Source organism: Heptranchias perlo, chromosome 16, assembly GCF_035084215.1.
Source record: "Heptranchias perlo isolate sHepPer1 chromosome 16, sHepPer1.hap1, whole genome shotgun sequence".
In the NCBI taxonomy this organism is placed as follows: Eukaryota; Metazoa; Chordata; class Chondrichthyes; order Hexanchiformes; family Hexanchidae; genus Heptranchias; species Heptranchias perlo.
The window spans coordinates 36,879,869-36,898,707 of record NC_090340.1 but is presented as its reverse complement, the minus strand read 5'-3'; positions in this window follow the sequence as shown (position 1 = coordinate 36,898,707).

Here is an 18,839-nt window from a genome sequence, read left to right as displayed (position 1 = left end):
TATTAACCTGTAGGTGGAATTGACCTTTCCCCATCTCGTTCCCAAGGGCCATGAATTGACTGATACATATCGAAAATGTGGATGCCTGACAAAACATTGATCTTTATTAGTGTCTTTCAAAATCCAGTAACCTTAAAGGATATTTTGAATCCTGACACGTATATGGATTGAAGCTACACTGACATTATTTCCTGACAAAAAACATTATTGTAAAAGACTATTTTTGTACTTCTCGGCATAGCAGAGCACCGAAGGTTCATTGCCACATACGGCCCTGAATTTCATCAACATCAGTTACGCTATTGTTATTGCCGTGTCGTGCTGGAAAGTTATGCCATTCACCAGCAAGGAGAGTTTCCTGGGGTAATTCATTTAAACATTTGTGGTGCAGTTTTAGTGTAATTTGAGTGTAGAAACTTCTGTGCAACAATGGCATAACTCTTTAAAAGCACTCTACATACCCCGGCAACAGCAGAACACTGTCCGACAGCCAGGTAGGCAAAGGGTGGTGGTAGTGTGGAACTCTGTCCCACAAAAAGCAGTAGATGCTAGCTCAATTAATAATTTTAAATCTGAGATCGATAGATTTTTTGCTAGCCAAGGTTTTTAAGGGATACAGAGCCAAGGCGGGTAAATGGAGTGAGGCTACAGACAAGTGGTTTTGCTGGCACTTTCCACCAAATCACTTGATGGCATTTCTCACCCACAACATTGATCCAAATTGGCACCATCATGCTCCACTTAGGTGCCAGCTGTGCCTGCAACTCCATGCCAGGGCAGCAAGCAGAAGAAGCCCACCTAGCTTCTCAAATGAAGAGCTCTATGCCCTACTCCAAGAGGTACAAGACAGGAGCCTCACACCCATGGGTCTTTCTTTCACTAAGCTGCTTCATTTCCGAAAGTAGACATAGCTGTTGGTGCTGCCAGATTTAAGGAAGTGGGCCTATTAGATGGAGTTTTAGTAATCTGGGAAAACAGAAAGAGTTAATGCTAAGAATCATGGATCATGAATCAAGGCAGCACTGTGAGGCAAAGAGCCTGATCTGGTAGACCTAGGTTGTTAAGGCCACAAACTTAGAGATAAGTTTTAAGTGTGTCAAGTGCATATAAGACAGGTTACCCTGAGAATAAGGAAAATGATATTTGAACTAGCTCTAATCCAAATATAGTTACCGACATGTCAGGTAGATCTACTCAGGAGAGACAGGTGATCTAAGAGAGAATGGATACCGCGTCTATGGACGGGAGGTTTACTGCTCTAACATCTCAGGAGGTCAACATGAGCATTTCACTAAGAGATGAGACAATTAACTCTACTATGCTGACTCTGAATGATGAAGTTGTATAAGATCCAAGAATCATTGCAACAGCTGTGAGATTATCAGCAATAAGTTGAACTAACTAGACTTGTAATATTGCCAAAGAAAATTCAGTGTTATTCAAAACAGTGTTATGGTATCTTGGGCCATCTACCTGGGACATGGTAATCTTGGTAGTCTTACCGTGCCAAATTCCTTAAAGTATGCTGCCTTCTCTCACATCTCTTCCCAGGTACTGTAGACAGCATTGAGCCTGACTGCCACCTCTTGCCAGGAATGGTGTACTGTTGTCCTCTGGGGAAGATGCTCCTGGAGTGCAAAACTAGGTAACTCTCCTCATACTCACCACATACTGCATCATGTCTGCCTTGCCAAAGGAACATAGGAACAGGAGTAGGCCATTCAGCCCCTCGATCCTGTTCCGCCATACAATGAGATCATGGCTGATCTGTAGCCTCACTCCATTTACCCGCCTTGGCTCTGTATCCCTTAAAAACCTTGGCTAGCAAAAAATCTATCGATCTCAGATTTAAAATTATTAATTGAGCTAGCATCTACTGCTTTTTGTGGGACAGAGTTCCACACTACCACCACCCTTTGCTTGAAGAAGAGTTTCCTAACTTCTCTCCTGAATGGCCTGGCTCCAATTTTAAGGTATGTCTACTTGTCCTAGACTCCCCCACCAGCGGAAAAAGTTTCTCTCTATCTACCCTATCAATTCCTTTCAAAATCCTTAAAACCTCAATCAAATCATCCCTTAACCAGTCCTTGATTCATTATTAGTTTCCCTGGAATGTCAGGTATATTATCCTCTTCCTCTACTGTGAAGACTGACACAAAGTAATTATTCATCAAGCCTGCCAGTTCCTTATTTTCATTTGCAATATTACCCGCTTCTGTTTTTAAAGGGCCCACATTGCATTTGACTACCCTTTTTCTTCTAATATAATTGCAAAAACTTTTGTGTTAATCTCGATACCCCTTGCAAATCACTTTTTGTAATCCCTTTTTGTCTTCCTTTGCTGTTCTTTATATTTCTCCCACTCCCCTGGATCTATACTATATGCACTTTTGTGTGCTCTTTCCTTTAGTTATGTTATCTCCCACCTCTTTTGTCGAACATGAATGTTTTATTTGGTAAGTAGAGCTTTTGTCCCTTATGGGTATATACTGGTCCTGTATTAAGCTAAATTCTTTTTTGAACACTGCCCACTGTTCATCTGTAGTTTTACTCGATAACAGTTTTGACCAGTTTGCTGTCGTCAGTCTCTGTCTCGTCCCATTAAAGTTAGCCTTACCAAAATCTAGAATCTTAGTAACTATGTTATGTTTCTCCTTTTCAAACCAAACATTGAATTCGATCATATTATGATCACTGTTAGTTAATAATCTATCAGTAAGAGAATATTTATCTAAGTCTGGCTCATTACTCATTACTAAATCTAGTGTTCTGCGTTCTTGTTGGTTCTAGAACATATTGCTCTAGAAAACTATCTTGAATACACTTGAGAAACTCACTACCTTTCTGACTTGAGCTACTCTGCTCTTCCCAATCTATATGAAAATTAAAGTCTCCCATTAAAACAACTCTGATTTTGCTACAAGCCTCTCTACTCTCTGAATAAATACACTCTGCCACTACATTACTGCTATCAGGAGTCTTGTAGACAACTCCCATTACAATATTAAGTCCTCTCTTATTCCTCAATTCTAACCATAGAGTCTCCACTGATTGCTTTCCCTTACCTATATCCTTTCTCACTTTGAGCCATCAAACTGGGGACTGGGGACAGCAGCACTCCACCACTTGCCAACAGACTCTGTTTTGGGTCTCCATGCTGAATTTTCTGTCCTTTCATTCTTGCCTGACACTTCTTCCCCCCACCGCCATGAGAATGAAAGCTCGTTAAAATTATTTGTGCCTTTTGAAAAGCTCCAACAATTTTTGTTCCCATGTGTAGCTTAACTTTAAGTGGCCATATATCTTTAAATTTAAGGGCTCTATGCTTATGAGATTTTGAGGTCCTTCCCTTAGTCACGCAGCCAGCACATGCCCCAAGAGTTGTGGGGAGCTTATTTATATTAGATTCATGAGCTGTGCTCGTAGCATCCGGCCTCTCCTGGTATGCATCTCAGGCCATGCATAGTCATTCCAGAGGGATTTTTGGCAGGATCACTGACTTGGTCCTTACACCTTCCAATCTTTAGAAAGATAACACCTGGAAAATTGTCTGTAACCATCTGTTGTAAAATGCTGTAGTAGTCGTTACTGCTGCCAACTCTGGTTCCTCACACCGGCTGCTGTTTGTACACCCCTAATGTCACCACTTCTATAAACAAGTCACACAAAAAAATAAAATTCTTTAAATATGCATTTTCAAATGGCAATTATATTTGTGAAAGAAGTTGGAGATTTCCAGCAATCACCTGCTGCTCTAGATTAAAGATGACCCCCAAAGGACTTGTTAACTGACACCATAAAAAAAAACGTAGTTTACAAATTCCCAATTAGTGTAATCCTACAAGACCCTTCTTCTATGTAGGCACAACCTTAACATCTCCCTGACCCAGCTGAACCCCAGAAACATTGCCAAACTATTCTGCACAATGGCCAGCATGTGCTCATCTGTGTTACCACCCCTGATGTGCCAATGTATTCTGCTATAAATACTGTGCCACAAAACTGGACATTGACTTTACAAAACATATGCATGGATTTTCTTCTCGGAATAAAAAAAATCTGCAGTTAGCCTACTATGACTAGAAGTAAACGTAAATACTATGAAGAATTGTACCAGAGGCTGAGACCACCAAAAACTTCCACTAGAGTGTGCACTAACACAAGATGTTAACGTATAGTGAAGCTGAAGTTGCCAAATACCAATCTAGAGTTTTGTGCCTTGGGATTGTTACATACTCTGTTCATGAATAGGAAGCAAAATAAATATTCCTGGAACCAAAAACTTTGAGCAAATCTGCTCTGATGAATAACATTTACCCATGTTATTAACATCTTATGTACACAGGTGTATTAAATCCAGTACAACAGATTGCATTGTTTTTTAGAGCCATATTTTTGCATCATAATCTTGTTTATAAAAAAGCACTGAATGGTGCAGTTGAGAAATGCAATGACCAGTGTAAAACTAGGGCACACAGACCCCGAAAGGCCCCAGCTTCAATCGCGATGCTGTGCTGAATTTCCAGATTTTAGCCAGCAGTATGGTAGGGATCCTATAATTGGCCTCAACATCTCTGGACTAGGGTGGGGGAAAAATCACTTTTGCTTTCTGTCCGGTTAGTGCTGCAGGAAAGTGCAGATGTATAAATTCAAGTGAGAACAGGATTGAGCTTATCTGTGATGCTGCCCCATGATCAAATAGTCTGATGACACTCGCCATCTGGGCTGACACATGGAAGCCAATTTTAGTCTCCATTATGCCCTGGAAACTGGATCTCATGGGACAAGGGCAGCAGGCACATGGGAACAACACCACCTGCACGTTCCCCTCCAAGTCACACACCATCCTGACTTGGAAATATATCGCCGTTCCTTCATCGTCGCTGGGTCAAAATCCTGGAACTCCCTTCCTAACATCTCTGTGGGAGAACCTTCACCTCACGGACTGCAGCGGTTCAAGAAGGCGGCTCACCACCACCTTCTCAAGGGCAATTAGGGATTGGCCTTGCCAGTGACGCCCACATCCCATGAACGAATAAAAAAAAATTGGAATGTAAAAATAGGTGAAGATGAGTCCCAACAAATTTCTGCCTATTTAGCACATGACTCGAGTTTCTGGTTAAAATTTAAGGTGGGTGATGGAAGTTCCCAACCAAAATAGACGAGAGCTTCAGAGTAATATGAAAATGACCAAGAAGTGACATTATTTAGAAGTCACTGTGATGTTGCGCAGTTTACAACAGGCTGGATTTTCCTGTGAAAATATCGACAAGGCTTATAGGGCTCACCATTATTTCTGTGGAAATGGTGCAGCAACTTCTGGCGACCGCACATGTGCAGTTAAACGTTAAAGTTGCTGTACCACATGCGACCCTTCTCCGTAAGCTCAGCGAGAACAGCATCTCACCGGCTGGCTCTCCATTCAAATGAATGGAACGGTGTGAAGTTCCTGCACTGACCTGATGGATACGAACTAATCTCGTCAGAAATTACATCAAGTAATTTTAAGTCTAATCACCCTCTTAATGGCATGGTAAGTCTTGATGACTGCCAAACAACCTCTCTGTCCCTGAAAATTAACTTTTACAAGTGTGGAGTCTCATTCCTTCAATTATTAATTATTGTTGGACACTTAAAATTTTTAATAACTTTTCCTTTCTGTCTCTTTTAGCTCTGTCTCAATTCAATAATTCTTACCCTCTATTTTTTCGCTTTCTGTACCTGATTTGACTTTGAATTCACTATTCCAACTTACATTTCCTGGTTCAGTCTCTGTGTGGCTTCAATCTGATTGGTTAAGGGGATACACAGCTGCTTGCCCGGTTCACATAGGTCCTTGGTGCCCTGTAGAGGGCGCCGCTCTGGATTGAGTGCCTGATCAGAGGAACTTGCCATGCAAAACTCATGAAAAGTCTGTGGGCAAGCATAAGTCTAATGAACGGTCGCCGCTCACAGAAAAATCCAACTCATTGTGTTCATCATTACCCCATTATATATAATAGGCAGACAGGCACAGAGCTGTATACAGAAATAAGTTTAAAAAGCCCAGAAAGAAGATTAATTCAAATTCATTCAACAGCCTAGAGGCCATTTCTGCACTATTTTTCTTTTTACATTATTTTTTCTCTGCTACCACTTAGGTTCTCATGAACCTTTGTGACAATTCTTCTGAGGATTCTTTTTGTTCTCATCACTACCATTAGTGCCACCAACAGGTCACCCAGTGGGAATCCTCCTGTTGGAGGAAGAAGGTGGCGGCCAAAGGAGGTATATGATACAGGTTCAGATTGCATCAGAGGTATTCTGTGCCTGCACACCAATACCCTCACATCGTATCTAAAAACAGAAGTACACACATGCTGCTTTCACAGAGTATTGGTGCATGCAGAGGCTCCTAGTCCAAGGTAGATGATGACCACACACCTGTTGGCACAGATATCTGAAGGCCTGGCTATATCTTCAGACATTGGTGCACTTATCTGGCAATGACCACGGAGAATTGTCTTCACAGGTTCTGGGTCAGCAGACAGGCAGATGTGGAGCTGTGCCATCTTATGCAAGGGCACCTGCAGCTAACATGCAGCAAAGGGCTGGCAGAGCTGGTAATCCAGTGACTGTAATGGTCAACTGCAGCCTCCAACCTGTCTTCACCTCCTTCCAGGCACACTGCTTTCGTGATTTATGGGAACGGTGCCATAGAGTGGCAAACTGGGCCACCCTTTTAGCAACCACCTCACACACCAGCATCTCTACTTCAGCACCGATCAAACAGGAATTTGAATGCTAGCTGCTCGATCACTTGCCTGCAGACTCATTCCTGCACATTGGGTTTTCTTTACTTTCATTGTTACCTGTCATAGAATCATAGAAAATTTACGGCACAGAAGGAGGCCATTCGGCCCATCGTGTCTGCATCGGCTGAGAAATGAGCCACCCAGCCTACTCCCATTTTTCCACATTTGGTCCATAGCCCTGCAGGTCACGGCTCTTCAGGTGCACATCCAGGTATTTTTTAAATGAGTTGAGGGTTTCTGCATGCCACCCTCTCAGGCAGTGAGTTCCAGACCCCCACCACCCTCTGGGTGAGAAAAATGTTCCTAATTTCCGCTCTAATCCTTTTACCAATCACTTTAAATCTATGCCCCCTGATTATTGACCCCTCCACTAAGGGTAATAGGTCCTTCCTATCAACTCTATCTAGGTCCCTCATAATTTTGTAATGGTCACTGCTTAGCCTTGTCCCCCTCAGCCTTAGCAAAGCCACCAATGCCTTTTGAGCCTTTCCTAAGGCTGCAAGGACTTTTGGCCCTCTATTCTGCTACACTTTAATTGTCTACATCTCTTAAGTTTCACCTATGTACAGTTTTCTGGTCGCACCACTAGGCTACCATTCTGTACCCTTACCAATCTGCTCTCGGGAGTTGTGAATAATTATGCAAATAAACTGACCTGGAAAATTGAATGTATTTGCATATTGCCGTTCTGGGAGATTTGAATCAGTTTTTAACCATTTACAACCATCAGTACATGGAAAATGGGCCAATGACAAAATGTTGGATGGTGGTTGACACCCATGGAATTGTTCGTCTACATGAGTCAGTACCTTCACGAGCACAGGGGAGAAAAACTAGGATGGGGGAACCAAACCTATGTAATAATTAACAGCTAGCACCTCTCTTGTGGCATTGCTCATGATAAATTGGAAGTTATACTGTAGCAAGCACTTCTCTCTCTCACACAATTGGGCACAGCAGTCAAGCAGGTACGATAGTAACCCTTTTTACTCAGTTACAGGGATGATTTAATTGAAGTCATTCCTACCAGCTATAATATCAAATCGACAAAAAGTCACAAATGTAAGAAAATCTATATATTTGACCTGTATCTCATAAACTGAAGGACACAAACCAGGCTTAAACTCCCTGTTTGAACAAATAGTTTTTCTAAACACAGCTTTTAACTTTAATATTTTGCTTTATGCTTCCCTTTATAATTTTTCATTGGTTAGAGGCAGAAAATACAAATGGCAATTTTACAAATGCAGATGCCCAGCATGGAGCCTTGCCTACTAGCTGTGTATATCAGAAAGCAAGTGTGCTGCCCATGAACTTCCATCTATTAATTTTAATATGCATGGCTGGTGGGCAAGATTGGTGGCATGCATTCATAAAAACAACCCTATAATCATTTGAGTACAAATAATACAAATTAAAGTTCCTTTCATACAATCTACAATACAAAATAGGCAGGCTATCCTGGCTGTTTAGGGTGTGAGCTTTAGAGTGCAAGCTTTTAGAGTGATGACCAAGAAATATAAAACTCTTTTGTATCTTTCCTTTTCAGGCAGAGTATTTACTGTTACTAAAAAGTTTCGACTTAAAATTAAGGTTGTTGCCAGAGGATTACAGGCAGGAACCTCATACCACTGTATGGTTTGTAATATATAATAGGTAGGTAGGTAGGTAGGTAGATAGATAATACAAACAAAAAGGAAAGTCCATTTACCTCATCTGAAAAAGATGTTTGTGGAGTTGGGATCCTTATGGGTCTTCTGCTTTTAATGATGAATGGAGTGTTCCGAAGGATTGTACATTTAAATTATGTGGAGGATCCTGGTTATTACAAATGTTGTACAGCTATAATATGATCAAACATTTCTGAAAGTCTCCCTAATGAGTTTGTCTTGCAGTTCTCTCCTAGCAGCTATCTGTGACTCTGCTGTGTCCTCTTCATGTCCAAGTTCCTTATTCTTGGGGGTTCAGCTTTTGACTCGGTTTCCTTCTCAGGAATCACAATATTTAGGCCTTTTTGAAGACTGAAACTGTGGAAGAGATAACAGGCCACTACCATTTGTGATATAACGTCAGGGCATACTAGAGGGAGTACCTGGACCTATCTAGGCACCTGAATCTTCCTTTCAGCATACCTATGGCCTGTTAAATTTTAATTCGGATGTGTGCCTTATTGTAACATTCCTCCATTTTAATGATGGTCCTTCTCAATGATGTTAGAAGCTAAGAGAGTATTGGATGCCCCTTGTCGCCAAGAAGGCAGCCAGCAGCTTGCCCTTGTTTCCGAAAAGGGGACCAAAGGATGAATGAATCATGATGAGCCCTGAACACTGGCTTTGACGTACAGATATCTATGCATGTAGCCATGTTTTAATTGGAAATTAAGGGAGCAGAATCCCTTTTAACTCGCATAATGGTGTGGGTTTAGAGTAGGGGTTCGAATCTGCAGCTCCAAGCACTCATGGAAGCCCTTTGATCTGATAACAATTAATGGCCTGCTCCTCCATTTGTCTTGATCCTGCATCAAATGTATTAAACTGCACTGCCCTAACAAACAATGCATTTATTCTTATGCAAGAATGTGTAGCAAATTGATTGGCCTGGCAGAAGTTGCCAGTTGCCCCTTGGAATGATCCAGTGGCCATGACATTAAGCACTGTAATGGCTTTCTGAGCCATAGTAAGTGGTGTCCTGGCTCTTGCTCAGGTTTTCAGATTTCCCTATAGGATGGAGCAAAGCTCTTCCATGGCTCAGTTGTAGCACACTTGCTAGGGCAGGCACATCTTCACTGCCAGCGGAATTTAGGGCAGAACTTAAGTAGGTTGTAAAATTGGAGGATCCTCTCTCCTCTTCAAAATCCAAGTCATCCAGACAGATCCACTGAGTTTATGCACCAACCAATCCAACAGAATTTCAGGGCATTGGGAGCTTTACATTTTAAATTTATGTTATTTCCCTCTGAGCAAAGGGCAAAATGGACATTATTGCTCCAGGAGCTCCTTGGTTGTTTAAATACTAATTAAATTTATTGTTAATGCAATCTTATAAAAAAATTGGACTTTCTTGTCAACACCTTTGTGGGGAAAATTTGAGTAACACCGGTAGCTGGCGCAAAATGGGTGGTGTGATTACAATGCATGCCCGAAGGCATCAGTCCAAGGCCTGATTGAGATTGGCCTCGGGCCTCATCTACATGAGCTGCTGTTGCCAATTAGTTGCCACATTGCAGCTCACCAGTTGGAGCCTTAGGAATTTTGGCTGGCCCCGACACCGTGGTGGCCCACAGTAGGTCCTGCGGGGGAAGGGGGAGGCCAACTGGAGGCTGGTGAGCCTAGGCCGGCAGTGGCCTACAGTAATACAGTAAATGTAACTGTAAAATATTTTCCTACCCATTTGTGGGTGGCCTCCAGCGGTCCCTTTAAGAACTGCTATTTAGGCTGCTGAAGACCCGAAATGAATGGGTGCAGCACGTGCAGATCAAGCTTCAACCACTTGATGACCAAATTTGCATTGGGGTCCTACAACCAGCCCTAGGATCCTCATTTGCATATTCAGGGCACCTAATGCCTGTTTCAGGTGAGCGCTCTACACATTTGGAAGTCACCGGCTTCCAATTCGGCAGCCGCTGCACTTCCGGGGAATGTCGAGCCTGAGAGATCGCGACCCGAAATTCGTCCCTCCAACCTCAATTTTTCACCCAAAAAATGGGTGAAGCGAAGTTGGGTTTCTCCTCCTGCTATTTCCATCTACTTTAGTGAGAAAGAGCTGGCTTCTTGACATCAGGGACTCAATTTTTAAATGGTGGCGGGTTGGCAGCGGGGTGGGGGAGGGGTGAAGATGAGCAAGGCAAACCCGAATAAAAAAAAACGTACCTTTTTGACGCAATCGCGATGTAATTGATGGCGATTAAAGTTGTTTCTGGGTTTCGCGCCCAGTGCCGACAGTAGCTGCAATGCCGGTGGGGGGAGGGGGGCGCGGTGGGGAGAGAAAGAGAGAGAGCGCGAGACGTTATCCAGCGCTGGAACAGAGATTGGGGGGCGCTGAAGATTGGGGGGGGGAGGGCAGAGGGAAAGATCGCAAGGGAGAGTGGAAGATTGGGGGGGAGTGGAAAATCGGGGGGGGAGAGGGGAAGATTGGGGGGGAAATTGGGGGCTGAGAGGGACATCGGAGAGGGAAACATCGGGGGCAGAGGGGAAGATTGGAGAGGGAGACATCGGGGGCTGAGAGGGACATTGGAGAGAGAGACATCGGACATTGGAGCAGGGTGGAAAGGTAGGGTCTGGTTTCACCAGGCATGAATCAGAAGTTGTGGGAAAGCCACCCAGGTAAGTTTAAAATCGTTTCAACTATCTACTGTGTCAGAAATAAAGTACCTTAAGTACCTCAATGAGGTACATTTGGTTCTTTAACTATCATCCCGCCGGCTTTAATTGCCGGCAGGACTTCCAAATTCGTGAAACGGTCGGGCACATAGGTGCACCTGTGGCAACCTCGGAAGTCGGGGGGTTGGAGCCGGCTTCCGAACCCGCTCGGGATTTTCGCAATTTTCGCAGCCCCCTGCCCCCAATACATCCGCAATTTGATTTTAAAATCGAGCCCCAACAGTTGGTGACAGACCGCTGCTAACAACCTTGCCAAAGCAGCTGATGACTGCTGTCAGGTGAGAGAAAAATGTTCACTTTTAAAACCTGTTTTTATTGTACAAACAATGGAAGTAAAATATTTGAAACAATCTATATACTGTGGTCTTCTTTAACTATTGCCATTATAATTTATCAGTCTTTATATTCTGTTATGAAAATAATTCAGCCCTGTCACTTGACCTTTAAGTGTGTTAGTGGGAACACAATGGAACAATGAATAGATTGAGAATCAAGGACAGCCAAGGTGAACAATTCTTAACATTTCATCTAGTGGTTGGCTTGTAGCTTTTGAAATTTGTCTTTTAAAAACAAAGCAAGATTTTTTAACAGAAATGTATGACCTACATTTATCATACTCAAAGCTGAAAGGTGTTTACTATAAGCTCAATGTAACTTTATAACACAATATTGTTTATTTAATGGAGTAATTAGTTACACTTCACTTACTTTCTGCAATTATAAATCCATTTGAAAACAAAATAGACCTAATTGCAGTTTAGGTTCAAAGGATAGACCAGTTAAAAAGTTAGACTGAGCGCAAGCTAATATCATTAAACATTTCATCAGAACATGTGAACAGTTCTGCATAACAGCCTTTCCTATGTCATTTTTTTAAAGTGACAATCTAAGATTTGATATGGGGGGCTTGTTTTCAGTTTATCGAAAGCAATTAATAAATGGTAATAAGTAAATAAAAATGAAGCTGCAACACGAGGTACTAAATGAGTACTTTGCATCTGTCTTTACCAAGAAGAAGATGCTGCCGAAGTCACAGTAAAAGAGGAGGTAGTTGAGATACTGGATGGGCTAAAAATTGATCAAGAGGAGGTACTAGAAAGGCTGGCTGTACTTAAAGTAGATAAGTCACCCAGTCCGGATGGGATGCATCCTAGATTGCTGAGGGAAGTAAGGGTGGAAATTGCAGAGCCGCTGGCCATAATCTCCCAATCCTCCTTAGATAGGGGGGTGGTGCCAGAGGACTGGAGTCAAATGTTACACCCTTGTTCAAAAAAGGATGTAAGGATAATCTCGGCAACTATAGGCCAGTCAGTTTAACCTTGGTGGTGGGGAAGCTTTTAGAAACGATAATCCAGGGACAATATTAATAGTCATTTGGACAAGTGTGGATTAATAAAGGAAAGCCAGCATGGATTTGTTAAAGGCAAATCATGTTTAACTAACTTGATTGAGTTTTTTGAAGATGTAACAGAGAGGTTGATGAGGGTGAGAATCCCTACGTGGTCAGTTTTCGGTAAAATATTAAGATGCCTACGTGGCAAAGAAGCAGAATGCAAAATGGTTAGAAAGGGTTAATTAGTTAGTAACTGAGATTGGTACAGGTGGCCTGGCCTCCTGCTGGGCCATATGTTTGCGTCTTTGATGTGATTCAAGGACTGGTCTGAATGTCTCCATGTTTATGGCAGATCAATATAGGTAACGAGCTTAGCCAAAGTTGAAAGACATTCCAGGTTGGGAGATAAGGAACAGAAGGAACAGGGAAGAACATTCTAAGTTGGAAGGTGAGGAAGTATCCCTTTGATGTCTAACAGCAGCATGATCAGCACATGGACGATTTATGATTGGCCGGAAATAATGTAACCTCGCATGGCAACCTGTGCCCGGCTTATGATTGGTGTTGACCCTCGTTAAGTATGTTCCAACCCTATTGATCTGTATAAAAACGTGTGGATTTCTGTATGTTTCTTGTTCTTGCTCTGCCAGCATAGAGGGACTCTATCAGGAGTCCAAATCCATGTTGCAGACTAAGAACCCTGCTATTAAAGATGTGTTGAACTTTACAATGTATTCGACTTCAGTTTTTACTGAACCAGACTGAGGGGAAAGAATCCGGATCGTCAAGGGCAATATGTTTGATGTTGTGTATATGGACTTTCAAAAGGCATTTGATGAAGTACCACGTAACAGGCTTGTCAGCAAAATTGAAGCCCATAGAATCAAAGGGGCAGTGGCAGCATGGAAATGAAATTGGCTAAGTGACAGGAAACAGAGAATAATGGTGAATGGTTGGTTTTTGGACTGGAGGAAGGTATACAGTGGTGTTCCCCAGGGGTCGATACTAGGGCCACTACTTTTTTCGATATACATTAATGAATTCGATATGGGTGTACAGGGCACAATTTCAAAATTTGCAAATGGCACAAAACTTGGAAATGTGGTAATCAGTGAGGAGGATAGTAATAGACTTCAAGAGGACATAGACAGGCTGGTGGAATGGGCAGACACATGGCAGATGAAATTTAACGCAGAGAAGTGTGAAGTGCTGCATTTTGGCAGGAAGAATGATGAGAGGCAATATAAACTAAATGGTACAATTCTAAAAGGGGCACAGGATATATGGGGATATATGGGCACAAATCTTTGAAGGTGGCAGGACAGGTTGAGAAAGCGGTTGAGAAAGCATACAGAATCCTGGGCTTTATAAATAGAGGTATAGAGTACAAAACACTGGTTAGGCCACAACTGGAGTGTTATGTCCAATTCTGGGCACCGTATTTTAGGAAAGATGTGAAGGCCTTAGAGAGAATGCAGAAAAGATTTACTAGAATGGTTCCAGGGATGAGGGACTTCAGTTAAGTGGATAGACTGGAGAAGCTGGGGTTATTCTCCTTCGAGCAGAGAAGGTCAAGAGAAGATTTGATGGAAGTGTTTAAAATCATGAAGGCTTTAGATAAAGTAAATTAAGAGACATTGTTCCCATTGGCGTAAGGGTCAAGAACCAGAGGGCACAGATTTTAGGTGATTGACAAAAGAACCAAAGGCGACATGAGGAAAAACATTTTTACGCTGCGAGTAGTTATGATCTGGAATGCACTGCCTGAAAGGGTGGTGGAAGCAGATTCAATTGTAGCATTCAAAAAGGAATTGTATAAAAACTTGAGGGGAAACATTTGCAGGGCTACGGGGAAAGAGCGGGGGAGTGGGACTAACTGGATTGGTTTTGCACAGAGCTGACATGGGCTTGATGGGCCGAATAGCCTCCTTCTGTGCTGTTACCATTCTATGATTCTTTGGGCTAGAAACTCGGCTGCCTAGCACCCGTTGTTTCGGCGCTATGTGGCCTCCCGAAGTGCCAAGATGGCGTCTTGGCTGCGCATGCACGTTTCCAGCGTGACGTGCGTTGGACACCATCTTGGTATAGGTATTAGTGCATGCGCAAATACCGAACACCAGAAGCATGTAAAATAAGGAGAAAAAGGATACAATCAGTGCGCAATGCTGATTTAAAGTGATAGACACCATTTTGGAACTTAACGCTCAACTCAACTTAACCACGACGATCTGAACATGTCCTAGAGTGCCTGGAAGATCCCCACCAGTGTTATTCATGCAGGATTTACAGGTTAGTGGCTGGATTATTGCTTCTGGCTGCCGATACATTTATATACATGAATAGGAGGATTAGGGGACATAGTGTAACATTTAGAGCCAGGACGTGCAGGAGTGAAGTTAGGAAATGAAGTTTGGCCCGCTCCTCTGCAAATTCAGTTCCATTTGCAACCCCTCAGATAATGAAGCACTCCATGCCCGCATGCAGCAAGACCTGGACAACATCCAGGCTTGGGCTGATAAGTGGCAAGTAACATTCGCGCCAGATAAGTGCCAGGCAATAGCCATCTCCAACAAGTTAGAGTCTAACCACCTCCCCTTGACATTCAGCGGCATTACCATCGCCGAACCCCCACCATCAACATCCTGGGGGTCACCATTGACTAGAAACTTAACTGGACCAGCCACATAAATACTGTACTACAAGAGGATGGGTATTCTGCGGCGAGTGACTCACCTCCTGACTCCTCAAAACCTTTCCACCACCTACACTCTCCACTTGCCTGGATGAGTGCAGCTCCATCAACACTCAAGAAGCTCAATACCATCCAGGGCAAAGCAGCCCGTTTGATTGGCACCCCATCCACTACCCTAAACATTCACTCTCTGCACCACCGGCACACTGTGGCTGCAGTGTGTACCATCCACAGGATGCACAGCAGCAACTCAAGGCTTCTTTGACAGCACCTCCCAAACCCACAACCCTTACCACCTGGATGGACAAGGGCACCAGGTACATGGGAACAACACCATATGCACATTCCCCTCCAAGTCACACAACATCCTGACTTGGAAATATATCGCCGTTCCTTCATCGTCGCTGGGTCAAAATCCTGGAACTCCCTTCCTAACAGCACTGTGGGAGAACCTTCACCAGACGGACTGCAGCGGTTCAAGAAGGCGCTCACCACCACCTTCTCAAGGGCAATTAGGGATGGGCAATAAATGCCGGCCTCGCCAGCGATGCCCACATCCCATAAACGAATAGCATAAATTCTATAACAAGGGGACATAGATTCAAGGTAAAAGGCGGGAGGTTTAGAGGGGATTTGAGAAAGAACTTTTTCACCCAGAGGGTAGTTGGAGTCTGGAACTCACTGCCTGAAAGGGTTGTGGAGGCAGGAACCCTCACAACATTCAAGAAGCATTTGGATGAGCACTTGAAATGCCATAGCATACAAGGCTACGGACCAAATGCTGGAATATGGGATTAGAGTAGACAGGGCTTGATGGCCGGCACGGACACGATGGGCCGAAGGGCCTCTATCCGTGCTGTATAACTCTATGACTCTCTATGACTCTCTATGACTCTATGAGATGCATTTAAGGGAAGGTTAGATAAGTATATGAGGGAGTAAGGATTAAAAGGATATGCTGATAGGGTTAGATCAAGTAGGGTGGCAGGAGCATAAACACCAGCACAGACCAATTGGGCCAAATGACCTGTTTCTGTGCTGTAAATTCTGTGTAATGTCAGTTTAAATGAAATGTGTAGTTTGGCTGCAAATGATGCTTTCATTCACCTGGAGACCTTGAGGTTTTGTGAATACATTGGTCAAGTGGCAAAATAAATTCTGTAGTACATTCCAGTTTTAAAACCATAAATAGTGTCAAACATTGAATTATTTAATAGATATATGTTGAGTGTGCAATCAGTTTTTGGACTTACTGTACTCTGTTGGTGACAGGAGCAGTAAATAAGGCTTTGAGTGAATGTCATTGTTTTGACGGACATGCGAACGTACAAAAAAGAAGGAAAACCTGACCGGTCTATCCAGCCCGTGCCATCGAGACATGGTGCAGTCCATGTGCACCATCGATCCACTCCCCCTGCCCCATCATCATGGAATATCCTGGGAGAGGCAACCAAAAAACCTTTCTTCTAGTCTGTTGTCAAAACATGTACTCCCCCAAACGGTGGCAAAAAAAACACCTCTGGTCAATAATTGTGAAACTGAATAGAACTGGAAGCCTCATTAATCTCTTTACCAGTGTGTGTGAGGTTTACTGTTAGCTTTAGAATGGACTGCAGGGCATGAAACATCCTACTTTGTTGGAAATGCTAGCACCCTGCTAACCTCGCCTGATGTTGGTTTGCAGCCAACTGTCTAATGCATGGTTTTGTATGAGGATCAACAGCCATTGAGGAAGCTAATAAGCCCTCTTTTTTGTTTTGTTGTGTCACAAAAAAATATGAGCCCTGATGTTGCCTCTCCTCTGATATCCATATGCTCCCTGTGCATAGAAAACACGTCCAGGGAGTCTGACCAGTAGCATGATTGGCTTGGGGAAGAGTGCCGGGTTGGGGGAGGGGGTCACAAAATTTGGTGCCACTCAGAACTCCTAAAATGTGCTGTTCATTATTAATGTGGCTGCAGAAAGACAGTCATTGTGAAAATAGGGTGTGGTAAAATTTTGGGACAAAATTTGTGCAATGAGGGCAACGAGGATGTCTTGTTCATTTTCAGTGGAGAGACTGAGGTCCTGCTGCAATGGGGCAGCAAAGGAAGGTGGCTCACTTTGGAGAAGAAGGTCACCCTCTGGTAAAGCACAGGTGCTAGTTGCATGGGTGCAGGTAGTGCAGTGAGTTAATGTGATCTCCCAGGTCAGTTGCATTCAGAAGCAAATGCGGGAAAAGTTCACTGGCATCATAAGTGCCAAGATAAAATTCCTCACCTTTACATACATTATTATTATTGGGGCATAGAAGGCATAGCAGAAAAGCAAATGTTCAGCTTGAGCACTCTCGGGGAGATATCATGCAAAGTGTGGTGAGAACCTATTTTTTCTCTTTTCTCAACACTTTTTTAATGCACCAAAGCTGTAGGGCACAATTTCAGCTTGCACCTTGCACATACCAGTTCAAAGTTGTGCTCTGAAAGAGTACAGCCACCATAAGCAGCATGCATGTTGCTTTGCAATGCTCTCAAACAGAGATGGATTGGGCACAGAGGTAGTGCTTGGGGTGCTTGGCAGTTTCTAACATCTTCAAAAGTTGTAAGTGTTTCCCAACGAAGGCTGCCCAGATCACAGAGAGGGGAACAGGATAGACAATGGGCCTGCTACATTAATATAGCTGTTACAATTTGAAGACATGGGCCTGGTCCTTTCTGACCAGGAATCTATGGAGGGCACAGATCAGAGTTTTGGAGGCATGATGACACACCCACCAAGTTTCCTGCATTTCTTACTATTCTTCCCGTCTTCCCAATCATTACCACAGAGCTGGACATGATGTACAATATGGATTATAACATAACCTCTCTTTGAAGGCATTGAATTGGAGATCCATTTCGCTTCCTGTAGGTGTGTTCCAAGATAACAATGGAGCATTAAAGTGACAGCACAGATCCAGCTAGTGTCAAACATTCCACCTGTGCCAAGCACCAGCACAGATGCTAGCAAGTGGTGGAAATTAGGTAATGAGAAATCTGAAACTTTTTCCCCGCAAACGGCTGTGGATGCTGGGTCAATTGAAATTTTCATGACTGAGATCAATAGGTTTTTGTTAGGTAAGGGTATCAAGAGTTAAGGAACAAATGTGGGTAAGTGAAGGTGAGATATAGATCAGCCATGATTAATTGAATGCTCCTGTTCCTATGTTTCAATGTTCCTATGTTTCTGCAGTCTTTCACAATCTTTGTCATAATTTGCCATAACCCCTGTCACATTTAGGGATTTCTTGACTCTTCTTTGCAGAACAGATTTGGAAGTAAGTTACATTTGAATGCTGCATTTAAAATCAAAGTGGTTCATGTATATTTAAAATTCTCCTCACAAACATGTACTGAAGCTTCTGAGGCAAAAGGTTTGCTTATTAATGGGCCAAGTGGTGAAGATGTGTATTTAAGCTGGATGGACCAGTTTGTGGAATGTCATGGCTCACAGTCTATTTCAAACAGAGACAATTAGAGCCAACTGACTCATGAGGCTCGATGTTACCAGGGCTGCGGGTTCGCGGCGGGGGGCTATCGGGCGCGTGGGTAACGCGCCCGGTGAAATTAGTCAGCCACCCGTGCGATCGCAGCCCAATTGGATCCACTAACCTGGTCTTCTG